The sequence below is a fragment of the Perca flavescens genome, chromosome 21 (assembly GCF_004354835.1).
Source record: "Perca flavescens isolate YP-PL-M2 chromosome 21, PFLA_1.0, whole genome shotgun sequence".
NCBI classification, from domain to species: domain Eukaryota; kingdom Metazoa; phylum Chordata; class Actinopteri; order Perciformes; family Percidae; genus Perca; species Perca flavescens.
Window position 1 is genome coordinate 21,359,451 of NC_041351.1, and position 4,682 is coordinate 21,364,132.

A 4,682-nucleotide genomic window follows, 5' to 3' on the forward strand; every position below is an offset into this window, starting at 1 on the left:
TGTACCTCAACCCCACTTGACAATATCCAAACTATCCTTTTAAAGCTGTTGCCAAACACGTAACCCTAGTTTTTCTGGAGCCTATTAACACCTTGGCTCCAACGCAACAGATGTTCCAATCCTAAACAGGTATTTTTCAAACATTACTGATTCTACTATGATCTTATTATAAAAGAGAGCGGTTAGCTGATGACATGCCCCTTGCCTTTGGAAAGTAACACTTACTCTATTTAGCCAGGCATGATGACGTTAGAGCAGATAAACACAGTTTAATCCATTCCTCACACTTTTGTCCTTGTGTATTTGGTTTTGGAGTGTATTGAAGAAAAGGCAGCACAATCTAAACTCTTCCGCGAGGCCCACAGACCTACTGGGCCTAGTCATGGTGACTAAGCCATGATTCGACGATTGCGGTCCAGGGGTGTTGTGGCCGAAGCCACAAACGGTAACAGCCAGCAAGGATTATATTGTACACAACTTCATTCCGTTCTCTTAATTACAGATTGATTTATTTTGGAGTCTGCCACACCCCAAACAATTTGTGCACACAAAAGTACACATTACACCATTTATTTGATTTGTAATCTATATATTTATCTGCTTTTAGCCTTACACTGTTTAAATGAAGTACACACATTTTCCATTGTAGGGTTAAATAATAATTTTTCTGTTATATTAATCATAAAAGTTTGTCTTGTTACCATGCTGGTTGGGAGGTTCTTCCTGGTGACGAAAAGGCATGGCCAAGGCTTGAGAACTGTTAAATCATGTGACCTGCCAATTGAGCCATACCATGTGCTGCCATGTTGCAGGGGGGATTGTGGTTTAGCTTGGTTTTATATTAATTGCTTATGTCCATCTTGGTTTCCCCCTTGTGTGTCCTTTGGTTTGGCCAATCCGGATATTTGTCCCCTTGTGTCCCATTCAGTTAAGTCAGTTTGTTTCACATCCTGTTTTGTTGTTGCTAATTTTGAGTAGAATTATATTTTTTTGACCTCTTTTATAGGCCTAGATATTCAGTTCTTCGTTCCCTCTTTTTCAATCTAAACTCCTGTTCTTCTCATTGCCTTACTGCTTTGGAGGCAGGATCAAGGAAAAGGTTGATTGATTTAACAAATTCATACAAATCTGTATCACCCAGAATAACTCACCTCCCATAATTCTTTATGGCTATAAACTAGTGATGGCAAAGATGAAGCCTCATGAAGCATTGAAGCGTTCCAAAAAGGGTTCATTTTTCGAGGATTCACTTGCTCACAATACCACCCGTTGGTCAAAGAGTGTAAAACAGACAGATGCATTACAGATGACCAATGTGATCTGTGATACACTGTATCAGAGACAGTTTTTGACTGGACTTTGTGCCAGTAAATGCTTAGAAGTAACGATGAAGAAAAATACATTTCCACGTAATCCATTTATATCAATATTGTGTGCATTTTCTGGTGGTATAATAAAAATAGCATAACTGTACAATAAATGGATTGCCTTGAGAGGAATGGGGCTATCAAAAGTGTGTAAATCAATCCTTTTGGTCATAATATAATAGCAGGAGGGGCAATATTAGTAGACTATTCTAAAACTGGGAAGTGGCATGGGTTGTACCGGGCAGAGGACAGTAAATGTCCTCTTGTAGATCATGGATGTATAATAAAAAGGTGTAGATTCAAACAACTTCATAAACCGGTCACGAAGTACGGACGGGCGGCGAGTCTTCGGATGTCATCAATGACGTCGTCTAAAACAACACAGGCCTCGATACGCGCTTCACGGAAAACTTCCGGGATTTCTCAACACACGCTTCGAAGCCTCGGCACAGAACGTAACATCACTACTATGAACTACAAACGGTAACACTTTACTTGAAGGTATCTACATAAGAGTGACATGACACTGTCATGAACACATGACACTGTCATGACACATGAACCTTAACCCTAACTCTAACCCTAACCATTACTTGTCATGACACATGAACCCTGACTCTAACCCTAACCCTGTTTGTCATGACAAAAACCAAATGACACTTAATGACAGAAGCGTTGTTTCATTGATTATAATGTTTATGACATGTTTATGACAGTGTCACGTCACTCTTATGTAGATACCTTCAAGTAAAGTGTAACTCTACAAACGATCCCATCCCAGACCAACATTAACCAATCAGCAGAAAACTATTTAGCAATATCCAAGAGACGACATCCAAAAATCTTCACGTTATCTCACGCTCACATTTCTGCTCGGTGTGTCAGAAGGCAAGGTCGACACAAAACACACGGAGATGAATTGTGATCAAAAGACAACAAGGGGCAGTGGGAGCATAACTCAAGCTCGGTGGGATCGCACGGGTGGGGATCTTCTATAACTCATGCAGGGCTGCTGCTCTCTGTTGCCAGTAACTGTCACAGTGGCTTAGGGTTTTGGCTGAGTGGTCCAACAAGCAGCTCGGAGCAGGAACATCCTGGAGAGAACAAAGACTTTTCGACATGAGCTGTGGCCTAATGGGCAGGGAGTCAAGGCCGTAGCTGGAGAGCTGCTCGTTTGAGTCCACGCTGGAAAAATTTCTATGGGGAAAGTGAAAGTGACGTACTCTGACCTCGAGCATCTCTAAGCCGGGTAAATGACGAGAAAATAGACAAAGCAACATATGTTATTGATTAGCACTTCAAACTGTTTTCTACTGAAACGCAGAATTAAGGATCAAGAAAAATGTGTTTTCACAGCTTCGTGATGCAAATGGTCCCATGGAGATGCCCGTCATGGTTTTAAACAAAACAGGCCAATACAGCATCGTTGCAGGCGAGTGCACAAGTTAGCAAATAAAACTGTGACTGAACCTCATGAGTAGGCTCCATAACTTGAAAATTGGACTTAATATATGACAACAGTTTAAAATGCTTTCTTTCTTTTAGGAATATATGTCTCTTTAATGCCAACCAATGTATGGTCCCAATGGCTAGAAATGGCATGCTGTTGAACTTTATGTTAAATTGTATGCATTGTAATGGTGTTTGAATTCCCTGTGATTTCCCTGTGTCTTTAGTGCAATGGAGTGGGATGATTTGATTGACTGTTGAATAATTAGGCCACAACTCCCAGCTGTAGTGACTCTGCCCTTGTATGTTTAGCACTGAATTAAACCTGACTATGTCAAACGCTCCGAAGAACGCACCAGCGTTGATTTATTGTGATGTGAGCCTATATTCAAACAGGTGAAATGTCCTCCTTGAGATGTGCTACCCATTCGCTACTTTTTGTGCTGCGGTATATATGAACATGTTTGCCGTGCGGTCAGTCAATGGCACGGTTGCACAATTTGATTGTAATGTACAACTTTTGGCATTGCATGGAACTCATCCAAACTTAGTAGGCACAAGTATGTAACCCATTTCTTTGTTTTGTACCACACTTTGAAAGGATAATAACAATTCTTACCAATCCTGACAGCCGAAGCTAATTTAACTTTAACATTTGCAAACATGTTTCTGAGGTAGTGAAGTTCTGAAGTCAGATTAGCTTAAATGCTGTATAGGGGGAGACAATTGCTGTTTTCTGGTTTAGCAATTCCACAATGATGCCTAAAGAAAGGAAATAGACATGAGAAGACCATTTACATTAACATTAAGTTGGAAATAACAAATTGACATCGAACATGCAGCAACAAGCATACAATGTCATTTAGTAACATAAGCCTGTTAGCTAAGCCGACAGTAAGATAGCAATAACAATAATATGTATATAGGTTTTTAAAATGTGTATAGCTATTAGGATTATTACCATTAGATTTAAAGACAAGCACATCATTTTGAATTTCAAAGTTTTGCTAAACTGAAGCGAACATTTGGCTCCGACCCTTACGCTTTAACCAATGAAGTTATTTCTCCCCTCAGGGCAGCTCAGGCTCTGAGAAACATTTGTAAAAATCCATCTTTCAATCCGGAATATCTTTCCCCCAAATAATTCTTCTCGAGCATTGAGCCAAAGTACAGCAGTGGCTCAGTAAGCACGCCATAAAAAGTTGATGGTTACAGCTACATTGTGTGTCTCTCAAGGCCTACTGTGCACCTATCCAAACAGTATCAATGGATCCAGTTCAAGTTCACAGGATAACCTCAGTTATTCCTTTTCCAAATCAAACTGATTGATATCGGAGCCAGAACCAAATCAAAGAGGATGGAGGAACATGAGGATTAGAGCAGCGGGGGGGCGGTGAAGATTCAGCGCTAATGTTTTCAAGATCCCAGGAAGTGACACAAAAAATATAAATGCCATAGTTAAGTTGAGCTGATATATGAGGATGATATCAGCCTTTTATTAAACCATAAGTCAGATGATCAGTCAGTGTCCACCCTGACCACACAGTGACATAAAAAAAGAGCTAAATCCCTATTTTCTTTGGCACTTTTTTATTAATAATTTATTAGCCTGTAGCCACCCTTAGCAAGACCTTCCTCTCCTGCTGTGGCCACCCATGCTAATCTAAGCACTGAAAAATGGCTTGGATAAAAACTGTCAAACAGCATGTCATGTTATTTTCTGACTTAATCCATTATGTAGGAACCCCTAAATCAAACTACATCTAAGCAATTTGGGGAGGATATAAGGTAGGCAACTTTCTCTATAAGAAGCTAACACCTACTACCCATGTAGGCTATACATCTAGGCTAGCACTAGATAGCTAG

General features: G+C 40.2%; 1 protein-coding gene across 1 annotated transcript in view; it reads right to left on the reverse strand.

The window, feature by feature from the left end:
• LOC114547607 (bone morphogenetic protein 2) overlaps positions 1-809 on the reverse strand; it is a 258,058-nt gene extending 257,249 nt beyond the window's left edge. Inside the window, exon 1 of the mRNA XM_028566873.1 lies at positions 702-809. The gene's annotated coding sequence lies outside the window, so the exon portion shown is untranslated. The remainder of the gene's footprint in view (positions 1-701) is intronic.
• Between the last annotated feature and the right edge of the window lie 3,873 nt (positions 810-4,682).